We start from the raw sequence: 20074 nt of genomic DNA on the forward strand, positions 1-20074 counted from the left end.
GAACTTGGTACACAACATATACTTCCAGTAAGGCCTGACTTACATCAGACACATAGTAGCAGGAGCACCCATGATCATGAATTGCATGCACACCTAGGCCATTGCACTCAAGTTCCACATACTTGTAGCACTACATGTGGAAGTACATGCTGCTAGGAGGTTCTACCTACTGTTTCATAATTACGTTGGTAAATAGGGAAGCAGATGTCTATTGGAAAGCAATTTGCTGTACCAATCTTGGAGAATGTGGGTCTGACAGTCTGACCAAATCGGAGCTGACTTCCAGTGCGACTCTTGTTGATACAAGTGTCATCCACATGACTAACCCCTGTACTCACAGTGGGGCCTACAGGAATGGCCTACAATCCCTACATAATACATTGGATACGCATTGGCCAACTCAAAACATGTGAGAAACTGAATTCCCACTCATGGAACAAGAGAAAAGCTTGCCCAATGCATCACACCGTGCTATGCGTTCAACTCACACGAGGCCATAACCAGCAAACACAACACATAACGGACATATCAATACTTACTGGAGTGGTCGGGGTCCTCAAATTTCGCCACCTCTCCCACAGTGGAGGGTGCTGGTCCACCTGTAAGGTATGGAAGGAAGAAATGTGCTCAAAATCTGTGCACAGCACAACAATTTCATAAACATATACAATGTGTAGGCTGAATAAGGAAATGGCAGCCATTCAGACATGATGGTACTGCATCTGATATATCACGGCCAACTTGTACATAGCATGGGTCTCCTGTGACAGTTACACACATATCTGCACTTGGCCCTAACTATCATGTGGTTGCAAACATGCCCCGTAATAGGTGACCAGAAAAAAAAATTGGAGTGTAATCGTCTCATTATGTGCATCCAAGAGAGACATCCAAAGCCCGGTTACTTGAGGACTGCATTACCAGTCAAACATGCCTTGAGGCCATGACACATTAATGACACATAGGTACAATGTACAGAGGGAGGGGCAGGGACTTTTGTAAGCCCCTCTGTTGTTACATTTGATTCAATTGATGTGGCCCAGCTATGGTGATTTGCACCAACCATGGATATGTGAAGCCATGTGCATACACTTGGACTGCCATCCATATTTGGAATGTGGCACAACTAACTCCAACAAACATTTTAAGATGTTAGCTGAGGGCACCTTACACATTTTCACAATGTTTTCAAATCCAGATCTGACATGTATCCAAAAAGATCAAGGAACACAATAATCCCAAACATTCATAGTACTTCCGTGAACACTTTCCTTCCACACTCAACAGACTCACATGAGACACATGTCTGAGCCACTTTGCTATTATCAATTGACGTGAAGGCAGCACTCATTTTCAGCATCATGTAGTGATTTTAAAGTCAGTCTAGCTATTGCCTCAACAAAGTTAGCCAATATGTTGGTACATCTTTACTTCTCTGTCAATAGTACCCTATATAGACATGATTGGCTCCTATTTTGTTTGGTTTTCTGACAAAAAGGCCGCACCAATTCACTTCATGGAAAAGTATCCTGTAAGTTTGCTGAGCACGTGCTACCTGACAGCTAGCAATTGTGATCCTTGCCATAGTGCATCAATTATCCCTTTATGTTTCCCCAGCATTACACACAGTCAGCAAGTTAGCTGGCAGACATTGTACAAATCCCCTTATGTCACTACAGCGCATTTAATCGTGCACATTTACATGATTAGTACTCACCAACAGTGCCACCAATCATGATTCCCAGGTGGTCCAAGAGATCCTGCTCCCTGGTGGTGAGGTCAGCCCACCGGTGCTTCAGCTGGTGGTCACTCCTCTGGCTGGCATACACACGCTGCAGGTGATGCAGCACCTTTCCCCACCGGATTCTGCGCGCCTCTGTTGGATACCCCTGTATCACCCTGCCCCATGCCTGGATCATGAGTGGCAAGAAATGACACACAAGCCAGATGAACCCCCCCAACTCCTCTTCACCCATCCTGCCAAGACGTGGCCTACCAGACATAATTGAAAAGTGAAAGGGTATAGGGGTAAAAGAAATAGAAAGGGGAAAAGGGGGAAAGTAGGGGTACAAATACAGATGAAAAGTAAACTTAACCACTAAAAGAGCCCAACTATCCCCAAACTAACACTACTCACAACAGACTCCCACAAACAACAGAAACACAAGATAAATGGACAAATGTAGACAAAACACAGTAGTACAGTATACAGCAACAATATTTATTTCACAAATGGACTTTACAGATAGCACACAGGACAAAAAAGCACAAAATCTCAGGACACCACTCTCTACACAGCCACACAGTCTATAAGGATCATAGACTGCAAAGTGAAAGTGAAAGTACACCCACTGTACATGATCTGTAAACAGGATATCCTATTACATCACTTCCTGAATGAAAAGCCCCGCCTTTTTCGCACTATGCGTCATTTTTTGGGTACCAAAACTGTATTTGCTTTTTTTATTGACGCACAGGAGTGAAAATTAGCCCGCATCCACATAATAGTACATGGCCTGTACAAATATCTGGATGTGAGCTAATTTTCACACCTGTGCATAAAAGAAAATGACGCACATACAGTTTTGGTAGTAAAAAAATGACGCATAACGCTAGGAACGTCAAAATTTCAGTGCATTAACTGGTTTTGGGCAATTTTTCTTGTTTTTTTGTTATGTTACATTTGGGACAAATCAGAGATAGGCTGATTGAAAACACTATGGTGTTGATGGTGTATGCTCACTTGTGTGACATCATACTGCAACGGACCATGATCCGCTACTCCCTTCACAGTATTTTTACGGTTGGCTGACGCAATAGTTGGTCATAAGTGTGGCCAACATATATGTGTTGCACAAATTGTGCATGTTTGGCATAAGGAGAGGATAGCAATGTGACGCACATATGTACAATACCTAAATGCCTTTGGCTCAAAGTGTGTGCTCTGGCAACTAATGTATTTGTTGACCAAGTGTGTGTGTATCACATGAAACATATTTATACATATGCTTGTATGAATGTGACGTCCATGTGTCCAATCCTTAGATGCAAGTCATTGTGGAAATGAGAGAGGGCATGTGTTAGTCATACATGTAGCAACATCCGTAAAGTGGACTTCCATGATTTAGGGTCACGTAGACAACACATGTGTCATAGCATGCACCAGATAGATGGCAGACACTTGTTCATGTCAATGGTCCACATTTTCTACATCCTATGTCCTAGAGTATTGGTAACAGCTTCCTAGGCACTAGTTGGTGAATCCTACAGTGAGTCATACACATGCATTGAGGAAATGGGTACCATGTTGTTTGCACAGACAGACAAGGGTGAATCTCAAATGTATGATGACACCACAGTTGAGACCATAGAAGTGAGCCCCAACAATCAAGTGGCTGTGGTGGACCAGCATACAAGACAGCACGTGTCCACATATTTCCAGTGATCAATTGCACATAGGTGTTTTGTTCATGTGTGTGGTCCAATGATGATCCTGTATATTGTTTGGGGTGTAATTTGTCACAGTTCGGTCCCTGACTCATCATGAGTCAGTGGCAGCTATTCCTTCTACTGAGTATCCTTGGTTGATCAATGTGAGTAAAGTGGATGTGGACATGTGAACCTACATGGGGATGGTCCCACCCTGTCACTAAAGACGTGTAATGAGACAGTCAACAGGGCAACCTTGGTGTGCTGAGTGAGATAATGTCTCAGGTGTCATGTTCCGGCAGCTGTCATTACAACATTTGTACACAGGTTAGCCTCTGCAATTCCCACTGCATCTGGGAACATCATAGCCTCTGTGCTGATTATTCTCGCAGTTATTCACCACACACGGCCCATCACTATGTTGTGAGCACTGTGATTCTGTGTGCGAACTGTCATGGTCCTGACATGTGTGTATTTTTCATGGACATTATCAGAGGTTGCTGGTTGTGCTGAACGCCCCGTACCCAATCCCTGCCTACGGCCCTGGGACACTGTCACACTTTGTCATTCATGCATTAATGCGACCCAGACAAGGGATGGGCCATGAATTTTGCTTTTCCCAGAGGATTTAACTCAAATGGTACAGTTAAAAGGCAGATGATGCTATACAATGTATTTGTGTATGCATTGAAGAAGCCCATGCCCAATACCCCCTGATGAATGAGAGGTTTGCTAACGCAAGTGTGGTACATATGTAGACACAGGGATACTTGAGTGTGACGCACAGACACATGCCAGTCAGGCTGACAGAATGCAGGGTGATTCAGGATCCAGCAATTTGACAAGTTACATAATCAGTGGTCTGACTCAGACTGTTTGGAGGACAAACTAGAGATTTGACATGTCAAACTGTGTATGTCCTGTGTTTTTGAAGGTGACAAATGAACCCAAGGACTGTGTTACACAGCTTAATTAGTATCAATGCTTAACGGTGTAATTGACTAAATGGCAACTCCTATGCTGTTCCAGGCATCAGAAGGTGCAGTGCTTTTTTAAATGGGTGGTGTGCATGGAGGTGATCACAGGTGTGGGCTGCATCTGTTTCTCACCAGTCCTGTAGGTGAGACTTGCATTCTAAGGGCCAACAGACATTTTCAGACGGGAAGCAATCTACAGGTGCTAACAGGGCTTTGAAACTAGAAGACAGTGTATAAGTTAACCTGACGTCCATGCAGTCAGATGTTCTATGACAATGGCATACCATAGGAAAGGGTGTAGCACACTGGATTGCTAATGTTGATCTGTGTGTGTAGAGGAGGGAATATCAGGGTACACATCTTAGTATTCCAGGGACCTCTTCCGACAGGTGGGTTGTGACCAGGTGCATGGGTGTGTCAGGAGATAGGAAATGGCCTGACATGTACATGGAATGTCATGTGTGCAATGCTGCTCATATGTGTGGCACTTGCACTGTCTATGTTCTGCTTCTATGGAACTCTTGTCACAGATAGTCCTTGCAAATATTGGATGCAGTTCGACTTACTGCTGTCAGGGGTCTGGTCAGACATTCCTGTTACTGATGCAAAAGCACATTGACTGCCTCATGTATGAGGCTTGTTTTCCCCTTATTGAGTGATGGTGTCTTAGTTGTGTGCCATATGCTGTGTTGGACCTTGATTTCAACATGTATGTGTGAAATAGTTGTGGTCCTGTGCTATTGGTCTTCAAAGGAGAAATGTACATGACATATGTCATTAACAGTGTGTGTGTATGTGACCATTGTATGTTAGGCATCACATTAGCTCTGGGATGTTCAGTGTCCTAATCAGTATCTCAGAAATGCTCCATGAGGCAACACTCTTATTCTGATAAGTAGAGATGAAGGTGTGCAAAAATGAATAGCCAGACCATGATATGGTGATTATTATAGGTGTTTATTTAAATGAGTTAACTAAAGTGGTGTAGGTGATTATATTCAAAAGAAATTGTTGATGATCTGTTGCCGCCTGCGTATACCAGCGGCCGTGTTCTGTAGTTCCCCCTCATGTTGCAGGTCAGCATCCTCCTCTTCCTCCTCTTCAGGCATGTGTGGCTCTGGTTCCAGGAGGGGAATGTTCCTTTTGATGCAAATGTTGTGCAATATTGCACATGTTAGGATGAATCTACAGACCATCTCCGGCGAATATAGGCGGCTACCACCAGTGAGGTCGAGGCACCGGAACCTTGACTTGAGGATGCCAAAGGTCCTCTCGACAATGCTGCGTGTCCTCCTATGTGCGTCGTTGTAGGCACGCTCTGCAGCAGTACTCGGGTTGCCAAATGGTGTCATAATCCATGGCTGGATGCCATACCCCTGATCAGCTGCAAGAGAAAATGATTGGGATCATGTTGATGTAGCTGGCCCTATTGAAATGACCTTTCATGGCAGTAGTTGTCTTGTGTTGTCTGTGACTCTTTTGTGTTATAATGTAACATCCTAGGCTTGTAGGATGTACCATCTGCATTGTGTTGTTTCCTTGGCTGAACGAGTGTTTGGCTGCTAACCGGTTGTCAGCAGTATGTTTTGGGATTTGCAGTACAGTTTGTCCTCCCTAGCATTGTGACTTGTGATACAGGTGTCCGTGTGTCTTCACTGGGGGGTGAGATGATAGTTCCATACACAGGTAAAAATGGACAATGGTGTTAACACGTTCATATCAATGTACCCTGGACATCCCATACCTTTGGACTTATGCAATGGATTAATGTAAACGTCATTGGGACACTTACATTTTGCAAGGTGACATTTGGGCAACCCACTCCACACGTTGTGATCTTTGACGTCTTAACATTAGGCTGTACAGTAATTTCCGATGTGTGACAGGTTCAGTGGTGACCTAAGAAACATGGCTAGTGATGTCACGACCTCAGTGTGTTCCTGTCCACATGTTGCTGTTGTGGTGTATGTGTTGTGTGTCCTAGAGGGTTGCTGTGCGGTGTGTATATAAGTAGGTTATTGTACTTACCAACAAGTAGTCCATTGCCATACCGTCCATCATGGAAGTGTTCATTGATGGTGCAGTGACGGAAGATGAATGAGTCATGTACACTCCCAGGATATTTAGCCACGATGTTGGTGATCAATCCCTGGTGATCGACTATGGCCTGCACGTTGATGGAATGTGTGTGCTTCCTGTTGCAGTAGAGGTGTTCAGTTGCAGCAGGTGGCACAAGGCGTACATGTGTGCAGGCGATTGCACCAAGGATGTGTGGGAAGCCACTGACGAGGTCGAACCCTTGTTTTGTTTCCTGCTGCTTCTGTAACTGCAGTGTGTTAGGGAAGCAGTTGTGGTGGGGTGTCAGTCCAATGATGACATCCAGTATTTTGGGCAAAAAGGCAGAGAATGATGGTTGTGCTATTCCAGCAACCAGGGCACCAGTTGTTTGAAAAGAGCCACTTGCCAGCATATGAAGTACGGCAAGCAGCTTGGTTTCTGTTGGGATGGTGCGGGGTGTAAGCAAAGTGGGGGCCAACTGCGGTTCAGTGTTGCGCAGCAGCTGCTGAATGGCCTGCCAGTTCAACCGGTACCTCTGGATGATGTCGTGTTCCCTGAGGCCCTGAAGGGTGGTTCTGGGGCGGAATATCCTCTCCTGCCTTCTGCGCTGCCTTTGGGGTCCCTGCTGGTGTTGTTGTAGCTGCTGTTGTTGCTGCTGGGCTCTGCATCTGAGTGCACGCTGGATTAGAATCACCTCCATGTCTCCCTGTTGCTGCTCTGCTGCTCTGCTGCTCTGCTGTTTGTTCTGTGTGTTCTGATTAAATACAGGTGTGTTTGCCCCATTTTAATGCCTGCCCTGACCAAGGCGTTAAATTTTGATGCAAATCGGGCTGTGCGTCATTTTCCGGCTCCGCCTCCAGGCCGTGCGTAATTTTTGCCCGAAAGCATAAATACGACGCACGCCCGTTTAAGTCATTTTTTGGATGGGAACGCCTACCTTGCATATCATTAACGCAAGACGGGTTGCCGCATCCAAAAAATTATGCACACGGCGGAATTTTGTCGTCTGCGGGCTCGGGCGTCAATGTTTAAATATGGGGCAACGTTTGCGCTGAATGTGCGTCAAAATTTGTGACACACATTTGGTGCAGACGGAGTATAAATATGCTCCTTATTGTGTGTGTTTACTGGTAAGTTCCTCACATCTCGATTCTTAACACTATGATTACAGGTACGGGGTATTTTGAAACTTAAGCGAAAAAGCAGTATTAAGTGAGAAAGCCTTATGACCCCTAAGGGCGATGTTCAAAGTCCAAAACATGTCAACAAATGAGATGAAGGGGCAGTAATATCCCCACTTCACCACTGTGATATAGTTTTTAATCCAATCCAGGTAGTCCATTAATAAAGTCTGTGTAGGACCCCTATGAGATAGTTGTATTCATTTCATTTTTATGTTCTGCAGGGTAGATCCCTAAATGTGTGTATTGCATTGTCTCCCCCCTTATCTGATGCTTCATTCCTTTCCTAATGTTGGCTAGTGCAGGCATGTTGTACAAAGCCAGATGATGAAGCATGCCACAATTAGTGGGTGAGGGCACTTTTTGAAGAATCTCACTTTGTTTCCTAACACATGTTCCTCTGAAATTTATAGGAGAATCATTTATTCTCCTTTTCCTACTTTGTGTGCAAATCTTTGCCAGGCCAAAGCTTCTTTTTTAATACTTATAACTGACCCCAAGATAGGCCTTACAAGCCATTAGGGCAGGGTGCATGGTATTTAAAAAGCAGGACATATATATTTAATATTTTTCCTGACAATGGAAAGTCATTTTTTACTGTGGCCAAGTGGGCTCATTCATAAGTTAACACAGGTTTACACTATTACCTTGAATAAGTGCTACATTCAGTTTAGGAATAGCTAGACAAATGGTCAAAGGACTCATTATAATGTAATTGCAAGACTTTCAATTATTAGTTGAAAGTTGTACCCACCTACAAATAATGCAGACAATGCTGATGACAAAGTTGTTGTTATTAAGTTCTGTTTTTGTTCAATAACATGCAACAGCTGCAAGGAGAGGTTGTAGATTCCTTTGAAAGCTATAAGAACTTATGTTTTGAGACTGTGGCCCTCATTATGACATTGGCGGTAAATCACGCTTACCGCCACGGTGTTGCCCGCCAACATACCGTCACGGAGGTGAACATCCATTCGCCATATTATGACACCCCCCCCACAAACTAAAGGATACTGCCACAAACACAAATCCACCAGACCAAATATTAGCTGAAAACTGTTGATAAAAACACCCATTCTGTTATGCCAACGAAACAACGCCCTCCACATTATGATCCACGAATCCCCAAAGCGGACATTTAACGGCGGACAACCATTGGTGGTACACCCCGTCACGGTCAGAATGGCCAGCCAAATGCAAAACAACACAACATTGGCCAATACCAAAAACACACACCTGACACTTACATACACACCACACCCACCCACCAACAGCACTATAAAACACACACCCACATTACCCACAACCCTTTGCTAACACGAAGAAACCCCAATAGCTAGCCATGCAAATCACAGAGACAACTACACAAACACACCACAAACACCCATTCATCCATCACGCACCCCACCATATTACTTACCACCCTCTTCACAACACACACCACACAACACCCATGTCCCCACAAAGGCAACCCCGTTTCACTGATGAGGAGTTGCGGGTCATGGTGGAGGAAATAGTCAGGGTACAGTCACATCTGTTTGGAGCACAGGTACAGCAGATCTCCGTTGCCAGGAAGGTGGAGCTATGGCAGAGAATTGTGGACCGGGTGAACGCTGTGGGACAGTATCCACGAACAAGGGATGACATCAGGAAGAAGTGGAATGACCTACGGGGGAAGGTACATTCCATAGCACCAGCTCGCTATCCAAAGGACTGGTGGTGGACCCCCACCTCCTTCCCTACAGCTGACTGCATGGGAGGAACAAGTCTTGGCAATACTGCATCCTGAGGGACTCACTGGAGTTGCCAGAGGACTGGACACTGGTGAGTCAATATTTACATCCTATCCCCCCATACCTGCATGCCACCACCATCCCTCACCCTGACACCCATCATTCCACTCCATTCCCCCCCACAGGTCACCACCACAGTATACTAACCTGAATGCCCAGCCCTGCATGCCATACTCACTGCATGCACATCACTCTAAGCCCTGCATGTATAACCCTCCACCAATGCATGCACAGCATGAAGAACTAACAATCCCATAATACATCACCATACACAAACAAAGGTGGCAGGGCAACACCAACAATATAGGGGAAGCTATGGATGCAGAATATGTCATAGACATGTAGCATAATACATCACTTATTCACTTACATACCCACAGGTGCCCCAGCCAATATCAGCAGCGAGGAGGTGCCAAGGCTACCCAGTCCCCCACTAGAAGATGCCACCAGTGATGACAGCAACTCTGGACTTCTAGATCTGGATGAACTCCCTGGCCCATCAGGGATCACTAGTCAGTAAGATACCCTGGCCCACACCCAGTCCACCACAGAGCCTCCCCCCTCAGTATCCACCACCACAGCAGCCATCCAACGTCCCCAGATCTCTGTCCCCAGGACAGGTCAATCAGCAGTGTGCCCACCTGTACAGGGACCACAGTCCACACCTCACAGCCAAGACAATCAGGGTCCTGGGGTCGTGGCAGTGGGCACACCGTTCAGTGGACACAAGCACAGGGGGCCAGGGACACTCAGATGACAGATGTGTGCCTGGGGGAGGACAGGCCCAGGTAACCGACTGTCCAGGAGGCACTCACTAATGTCCTGGGGGCTTACCAACAATCCCAGGACAAGATGGGTCAGGTGATAGACATCATGCAAGAGAACCAGCGGCTGCAGGAGGAACACTGCCAGGAGATCAGGAAAGAACTGCAGGCCCTCAACACCACAATGGTCTCCATAGCAGGGGGCTGTGTGAAATGGCCACCATCATGAGGGAGTACACATCACACTAACGGGCCCCTTCCACTAGCCAGTCAACTGAACACCCCTCCACATCTGCTGCAGCTAGTGGACAGGTGGCCATGCCACAGGACCCACAGGCCACCAGCACACCTGCCCCTGCAGAAGGTGAAGCACCCAGCAAACGTTCCCTGTGACCCAGACAGATGCCAGAGACACTTGCCAAGACCAAGACCACCGCCAGGAAATGAGCCCCTCCGAATGTCCCCCTTGTGTTCCACTGTGTCACCTTGTCCACTTTGAACTTCCATTGGTCCGTCATTGGACGCAGGACCTGTGCTACAAACAGACTGGACCAATACCCTGGACTTTCCTCTACCAACACCCCATTCCATTGGACTATTCCTTCATAATTTTCATTTCAATAAGCACCCTTGAACACAACTGGAGTAATAGTGCTTTATCTGACAGAAATGTGCAAAGTATTGAACTGTATCAACCTGTGCAATTGTCCAGTACTTTGTGTTTCCATTCAAAAAAATGGCCTGTAGCAGTTTGTAGTCATCACATCAGTACACAGTTGTAACCACACCAACATCTGAAAAATAAATGGGAAGGCATAGGTGACAGTCAGTTGGGATTCTAAGGAAGTGACTGCCATCATGCTACAGCCACACAGAAAAATAATTAATTAGAGGAATGATGAGTTCTACTGTCTTACCTGTGTGTCATTGGAAGTACTGCCATATAACTGATGTCCTGTTGTCCACATTCTCATCCTCATTTTCTTCCTCCTCACTGTCCTCAGGGTCCACTGCTGCCACAGCTGCATTTTCACCCTCCTCCTCCTGCAGATAGGGCACATGTCATCTGATGGCCAGGTTGTGCAACATGCAGCATACAACAACTATCTGGCAGACCTTCGCAGGGGTGTAGCAGAGGGATCCACCTGTCAGATGGAGGCACCTGAAGCTGACCTTCAGGAGACCAAAGGTCCTTTCAATAATCCTCCTGGTATGCCTATGAGCATCATTATACCCATTCTCAGCCCCTGTCCTCGGATTTCTTACAGGAGTCAAGAGCCAGGACAGGTTTGAGTAGCCAGAGTCACCTTCAAGAAGTGAGGGTAAGGCATTAGCCTTGCACAATGGCATGGGGGATGACTCCTGAAGACATACACTGACATACATTGGGTGGGGACTCAGGCTCATGTATAAGCCACACTCTGTGCCTCTGTAGTTGTGCCATCACTTGTGGGATGCTGCTATTCCTCAGGATGAAGGCGTCATGCACCGACCCAGGATACTTGGCAGTGACGTGGGAGATGTACTGGTCAGCCAAACACAGCATCTGGACATTAAGTGAGTGTAAACTCTTCCTAATCCTGAACACCTGTTCATTGGCCACAGGCAGGGGAAAAATGCTATATGTGATCCGTCAATGGCCCCAATAACATTTGGAATATGTCCCATTGCATAGAATCCACAGTGGCCAAATCTTCCACTTGGGGGAAAGCGATGTAGCTGCACATGTGTTTGAGCAAGGCAGACAAAACCCTTGCCAGCACTATTGAGAACTTTGGCTGTGACATTCCTGCAGCCAAGCCCACTGTCACTTGGAAAGAGCCTGCTGCCAGGAAATGGAGCACTGATAGGACCTGCACAAGAGGGGGGATCCTATTTCTCTGCAGTGGTAGCTATCTAAGGGACACAAGAGTGAGAAGGGAGTGACAAAATGCAAAATCGAACCACCACTTCACTGTATAAATAGCATGTATGTAACTGGACAATGTAAATGGCTATGTATGTACAATCGACACCAATGATGCAGTTTTCATTCTAAAATTGTGTACCAGCACTAGAACATGGCGACTGCCTGTCCTGTATGTACGGACAGGTGGAAGTGATATCACTCCGCTAGCGCTGGGGGCATCATGGCTGAAGGGGGTCTGCACCGCTCTGCAATTCCTCATTGGATAAAATGGGGCTCTGTGGAGTACAGTATCCAATGAGGAGCACCGGAGGAGGTGACGGTGTACACCGTTGAGGACGTGACCGCCATTTTCTGACTATAACCTCACTTGATTACTAACTTTCCACAGGACAACACCTCCACTGTGTGTGTGCTGCTGTGACCTGTGTCTGGAAACTGACATGACCCGTGTGACAGGGGAAAGGGCCCCTTCCTTCATTTTGGAGGAGTTAGATCACTGTGTTGACGGGTCATACCCCTGTATGGACAGTTGTATGAGCCTCCAAACCAACAGGTGAGTACACAATAGGGACTTTGCATGCGACAAGGCTGCATGGAGATATGTGTGTGTGCTTGCAGTGTGTCATTTGGGTGGGGGGTATGGCTGGTGGTACTGTACATGCAGGGCTTCAGGTAATGTGTGTGCCATTTGAGGGACAAATTATGTCTAAAAGCCATATGTGTGACAGGCTGGCTATTCGGATTCATGGTGTCCCTCTGTTTGTGTTTTCCCTGCATGTCAGCGCCCATCAGAAGAAGGGCTTGTGGTGTGCCATCGCCAAGGAGGTGCAGACCCTGGGAGTTTACTGCCAGCGGAGAATCTACTGCAGGAAACAGTGGGAGGACCTGAGACTCTGGGCCCGGAAGATAACAGAGGCCCAGCTGAGGACGGCCTCCAAATGAGGAAGGGGTGCCCGTCGGAACCTGACACCCCTGATCTCCTGCATACCGGCGGTGGCCTATCCAGAGCTGGATGGGTACTTGAGGGCATCACAGCAGCCACAAGGGGGTAAGTCTAGTGTGGGTGACAACCATCTTTTTTGCCTGGCATGGGATCCTGGTGTTTAGTCAGTGGATGTCCTTTTATACCAGCTCAGACATTGCTGCGTGGTCCAGCTCAGGGTTAATGGGTGAATAGCAAACTCTGGATAGCTAGCTAGGTGGCATTCCATGTCAGACAGGTCTTCATAGGTCCCAGGAGGGGTTCAGATGGCAGTGTTTGGCTCTTATCCTGCTGCGCTACCTAGCCATGGAATGCAAGTGTGGTGTATACTGCTCAATATTGGTCCCTCACTGCTCCCTTTCTCTCTCCCCTACCCCTATTTTCTTCTGTCACCCTGTCCATGTATGCATTAGCATCATCTGGTGAAGGAGCGGGGGCACCTGCGAGTGAGGGAGCTGCAGCCCACGGGACCCAGGAGCCAGAGTCCACCGACGCCGAGGTGACCAGTGGGACGGAGGGCACGGGGAGCACCACGGCAGGGACAGGAGGTGACAACACTGACTCTGAAACCTCCTCTGATGGGTGCTCCCTGGTGGTGGCGGGCACCTCTGGAACCATCCCAGCTACAGCTACAGCCGCCACCCCCATACCAGCACCGCCCTCCCAGTAGCCACCCACCTAGTTGCCCATGACCGCTCACCCAGGAGGGTGGGCACCTTCTTTGCCCCAGGCACTTCAGGTCCTGCCATGTCAGCCGTGTTTCCCTCAGTGAGGAGGCTATTGACTTCCTGAGATCCATCTCTGTAGGGCAGTCAACCATAGTGAATCCTAGCCAGGGGCTGGCATCTCAGATGCAGCAATGCCTTCCTGAAGGGCATTCACAGTGGCTTGGCGGCCCTACGTAGATCGTTTCAGGCTCTGGCCTCCTCTCCGATGGCAGCCAGTGTCCCTAGTCCTACTGCCTCCCCTCCAACTACCACTTCCCAGTCCCAGTCTCCTCAACCCCAACCCATTCCATGCACACATATAGACAAGCATGCACACAAAACATCACACAAGAGTGGCACAGGCACCAAACTTCAAGCAACTAGCACTCACACAAGCAACAATCAGTTGCACACACAAAAACATCCACTGCCTCCACTGTCTCCCCCTCCTCCTCCCTCATAGTCACATTAGCACTCACACCTGCATGCACTGCATCAACAGTCCCAGACCCTGCCACCTGTACACCCATGCCCATAGGAGCAGACCGGCAGACATGCACCCCACACACCACATGCTCAGTCACCACCACCATCACCACCTCATGCAGCTCACCCACCTCACTTGCAACACTACTACAACATCCATCTACATGTCCTGTTTTTCTTCTCCCACCCTGTCAGCCCCCCTCCAAAGAAACAGAAACACTCCCACTCAGACCCCCAAAAGCCATCCACCTCACACAAGTTTAGTTTAGTTTAAGGGATTTATAAAGCGCGTAGTGACCCGAAGGCATCCCAGCGCTGAACCTAACCTGACCAGTGCTGGCAATAGGAGAATTGAGAGAGCTACCTACAGAAAAGAATAGACTTAAGTTTTTTCCTAAAAAGCAGTTCTGAGTGTTCATGACGGAGTTCAGAGGGAAGATCATTCCAGAGACGAGCGGCCTTGGTGAGGAAGGAGTTGGCCCCCCAAGCTCTCTTAGACCGCAAGATGGTCACAAGTCGAGAGGAGGAGGACCTCAGACTTCGAGAGGGGACATAAAGACATAGCCGCTTTCTAAAGAACATTGGAGCCTTATATTTCAGGGCTCCGTGAACAATGCATAGGGCCTTAAAATGAGTGCGTTGCTTGATAGGGAGCCAGTGAAGTGTGGAAAGGGCAGGCTTAGCGGATAAATGTCTGGGAAGATAGACAAGAAGCCTGGCAGCTGCGTTCTGGACTGTTTGCAGCCTTTTTATAACATAAGCCGGGGCGCTGAGAAAAAGTGAGTTCCCATAATCCAAACGGGAAAGGATCAGAGTTTGAACAAGGATTCTTCTGGCCATAGGGGGAAGAAGATTAGAGATTTTCCTAAGGACTCTTAAAATGCCAAAGCATGTAGAGGAAACTCTTTTTGCTTGATAATCCATGGTCAGGCAAGAATCCACCCAAAAACCAAGGCTTTTTACCTGGTCCTTGGGAGGAGGAAGATTATTGAAGGCCTCAGAGTACAGCGAAAGCGAAGGGGCTGGGGGGGCATAGCCTAGTACAATGACTTCTGACTTTCCATCATTAAATTTAAGCTTAGACTGGATCATCCAAACTCCAATGTCTTTCATACAACACGAAAGGTTGGCCGCCGACGAATCCCCAGAACTAGATAGTGACACCACAAGTTGAGTATCGTCGGCATAGGTGACCAAGGACAGATTGTAGGGAGCGATCACTTTAGCCAGCGGGGATAGATAAACATTAAAAAGAGTTGGACTCAAGGAGGAGCCCTGGGGAACTCCACAAGTCAAGGGAAAGATGTCAGAGAAGTAGGCTCGGTCCAGGACTTGAAAAGATCTACCTCTGACGAAAGCGGACAACCAGGACAATGCTAAGCCTCCTATCCCTAATTCCGAGAGCCTACAGCAGAGAAGGTTGTGGTCCACCGTATCAAAAGCAGCGCTGAGATCAAGTAGAATCATGGCTACATGAGACCCTTGGTCCAGAAGTTGCCTGGCTGACTCCGTCACTGTAAGGAGGGCTGACTCCGTGCTGTGATGGGCTCTAAAACCCATTTGAGTGGGGTGAAGGAGTTCATGGCTCACAAGCACACTATCCATGCACCTGCGCCCAAGTCCAGCAGACGTACACCTCCTACAACCACTCCCTCTACCTCCACTCCCATCCCTTCTCCCACATCCTGCCCCAAAGTCACTAAGAAGCTTTTCCTTGCCCATCTTGGCCTCTTCCCTCCCCCTCCCCTGTCCTGCCCGTAAGTGCAAGGTCCCAACCATCCAGCCCAGCACCTTAGCCAACCAGTCTGCCACTGCTCCCACCAAGATATCTGCTGCTGGCACTAAGGGGCCCCTGAGTGGGATGACAGCCAATCCCAGCAATGCACACCTCCATCTCAAAAATAGAGGCCTAGGCTGGCGAAACCCAAGGGACAGAGGACAGGGTCAGTGGAGGCACCTCCTAGTCCTGGAGGCAAGGACATGAGTGACATAATAAAGGCCAAGGGGGGCCGTCACAGGAAAGAACCCAAGGATCCCCCACCCCACCTGAGGGGAAGCATCCCCATACACCACCTGAGGGCAAGGATACCCCTCCACCACCTGAGGAGAAGGCTCTCCATCCACCACCTGAGGCCAAGGATACCCCTCCATCACCTGAGGGCAAGGGTCCCCATCCACCACCTGATCGGAAGTATCCCTATCCACCACCTGAGGTCAAGAATACCCCGCCACCACCTGAGTGGAAGGATCCCCATCCACCACCTGAGGGCAAGGATACCCCTCCACCACCTGAGGGGAAGGATCCACATCCATCACCTGAGGCCAAGGATACTCCTCCACCACTGGAGGGGAAGGATCCACATCGACCACCTGAGCGCAAGGATACCCCTCCACCACTTGAGGGGAAGGACCCCCATCTACCACCTGAGGCCATGTAGCCCACCCTCCAGGGTATGTGGCCTAAGACTCTCCTCTGTTACCTGTGGGCAAGGAGCCCCCTCCAGAACCAGTGGGTAAGGAGCCCCCTCCAGAACCACTGGGCAGGAAACCCCCTCCAGAACCAGTGGGCAGGGAGCCCCCTCCAGAACCAGTGGGCATGAAACCCCCTCTAGAACCAGTGGACAAGGAGCCCCCTCCAGAACCAGTAGGCAAGAAGCCCCATCCAGAACCAGTAGCAATGAAACCCCTTCCAGAACCAGTGCGCATGAAACCCACTCCAGAGGCTGTGGCCTAAGACTCCTTTCCAGAACCAGTGGGCAAAGAGCCACCTCGAGAACCAGTGGGCAGGGAGCGCCCTCCAGAACCAATGGGCATGATACCCACTCCAGCTAAGGTGATTCCCCCTGGGGTGCCTGCATATTTCTAACATGGTGCCCCTGAACAGTGGAGTCCGGATGATGTCAGGAGTCAAGTAAGGGCTTGGACGATACCCTGTGGCCATGTGGCCTTTTGGTACTTTGGACTGGCCATTGGCCCAATCTGTACATTGAGATGAACATCATAATTTCTTTATTCATTATGGTGGCTTTTGGTAGCAAATTACAGTGTTTGTACTATAGGTATGTTTCCTTGCATTCTTTGCTCGTGGGTCCTGTTACAGTCGATTTACTCTGCAGCTGGTTATGTGTGTGTGTTGGGTGTGTATGTATAGAGTATTTAGTAAAGCGCATTTCAACCAGAGGTATCAAAGTGCTATGAAGGGGGGAAAAACAGAATTCTGCGATTGCTCTTAATTAAGACTAAAATAACCAGGTTTTAAATTGTTTGTGAAAAAGCTGAAGAAAGGGGATATTCCTAATGTTCAAGGGGAGAGAGTTCCATAGGTTTGACAGCAGCTGTAGAAAAAGCTTGATTCCCCCCATTTCACTTTCTTGGTCCTAGAAGCGTAAGCTAACTTCAGGTCAGCTGGTCGGAGGGTCCGCCCAGGTATGTACCACTTGATAGATGGAAGAGGTGAGTAAGGACCCTGTAAGTAGAAGGACTTGTGAGCCAGACACAATGTTTTAAACGTAATGCGCTTCATAATCGGTAGCCAATGGAGTTTGTACAAACTATCTTTGGCATATGCAAACTTGTCTAAACCCAGAACCAGACGCGTGTTTTGATTCTGAATAAGTTGTAGCTTATTTAGTGAGGCGTGATTGATGTTAAGATATAGAGCATTACAGTAGTCCAGTCTTGATCCAATCAAGGCTTGCACTACCGTTGCTTTCAGATCCTGAGGTATAAAAGGAAGGATTTTCTTAAGCATCTTAATGATCCTGATGCATGAATTGGTGATTGTGTTGACCTGGGTGTCAAAGGTTAAGGCAAAGTCACAAACAACTCCAAGATTTTTAACTGTAGCTGAGGCGACCGGTATTGTCCCACATGACTCCAGCCACCACTTTGAATCCCAGACATTTGAATTGGCCCCAAAGATAATGACCTCAGTCTTGTCTCCATTCATCTTAAGCCAGTTACGATCCATCCAGTTCTTTACTTCTAACTTGCAAAAATGAAATTGTTTAGCATTTTGTTTCCAAAGAAGACAATAATTTGTGTGTCATCGGCATAGGAGGACACCTGAAACCTGAAGGAGCGCACTAGTTCTGCCAAAGGTGCACCATACAAATTGAACAAAGTTGGGCTAAGAGAGAATCCCTGAGGGACTCCACAAGGGACCTGAAAGGATTTGAATAATGGTCACCACATTTAACTGATAGTGATCTGTTCTGGAAAAAAATATGTAAATAAATTGAAGGCTGGTCCTCTCACTCCGACCTTGTAAAGACGGTCAGTTAATCTAAGGGGCGAGATGGTATCAAAAGCTGCTGATAGTTCTAGTAGGATTAAAATTGCACCCCATCCTGCATCCACCTGTTTTCTGATTGAATTGGTAGTTGCCAACAGGGCGGTTTCTGTACTATGATGTTTCCGGAACCGATGTTGGGAACTATCTAGACCTCCATGAGTTGTCAAGTAAGAAGTGAGCTCTTGATTTAAGTGTTTCTCTAAGATTTTAGCGAGGGTAGGTAAAAGAGCAATTGGACGCAAATTCTTCATGTCTTCTAAATCATCCCCGGGTTTTTTCTTTATGGGAACAATTATTGTTTCTTTCCATTCCGGAGGATAAACACCCCGTTCAAGCACTTGAGCATACAACTTTTCCAGAGGCCCTAGAACTGAGTCACAAATCCACTGTAACACCCTAGGAGGAAAATGGTCGGCCGGGCACCCTGAATGAGTCCTAGATAAAAGGACCTTAATTTGTTCCGAAGTTAGTGGAGCAAAATTCTCTAGAGTAGGGCGCTCATTCTGCTCTGGGTAGAGACCTGAATCCTGGTCTCTCCTCGTAAACTGGGTGTCCTGAAATGTGGATTGGATTTTGATGATCTTGTCCCTAAAGAAGCTAGCTAACCTATCACAGAAAGATTGTGAGGGGGAAATTTGAGGCCTTTAGAATTTTCTGAGAAATATAAATGGTCTTAGCCTGTCTAAAGGCTGTTTTGTATTGGTTTCTAATATCCCTTAGTTTGATACTTTCTTATAGGCTAGGATTAAGTTTCCATTTCCTTTCCTGTCTTCTGCAATCCCTTTTGAAAGTCTTCAGGTTGGAGGAGAACCAGGGGGCAGAAGTTCTTGTTCTCTCTGTGCGATGGACTACCCTCAAGGGAGCCACCAACTCAATACAATCCTTAATCCAAGTATTAAAATCAGAAACAGAGAATCCAGATTCATTCAAACACTCTCTCTGAGTAGTCTCTAAGATGGCAGAAAGATCTTCACTCTTTATCTGGTCCCATTTTCTATATGTCCAAGTACAAGGGTGAGAAGATTTATTACGGCCCTTCTGGGTTATCTCAAATGAGATAATGCTTTGATCAGTCCAGTCTAGTTGATACCAATCCCCTATAATAAGAGTATTAGATGTGGTAAAAATGCCATCCAAAGTATGGCCTGCTAAATGAGTAGGAAGACTGACCTTCTGGGTCCATCCCACCCCTGACATAAAATCTAAAAGCATGGAGGTATCTTTATCCTCGCTATCTTCCAAGTGGAAGTTAAAGTCACTGAGGATAATGCTCTGGTCTAATGTAGATAGGGGTTCAATAATTTGAACCCAAATCTCATGGAACCGCTTCTTTGGTCCAAGGGGGCGATATAGTAGAAATACTTTGAAATTTGGTGCACTTCCTGTTTTAATCCTGAAGTGAGCACCTTCTCAGACATCAAGGTTGTCTACTAGTGGAACAAGGCTGCAACTCAATGAATTTTTAAAAAGGATTGCCACCCCTCCTCTCCTTTT

The sequence above is a fragment of the Pleurodeles waltl genome, chromosome 2_2 (genome assembly GCF_031143425.1).
Source record: "Pleurodeles waltl isolate 20211129_DDA chromosome 2_2, aPleWal1.hap1.20221129, whole genome shotgun sequence".
In the NCBI taxonomy this organism is placed as follows: domain Eukaryota; kingdom Metazoa; phylum Chordata; class Amphibia; order Caudata; family Salamandridae; genus Pleurodeles; species Pleurodeles waltl.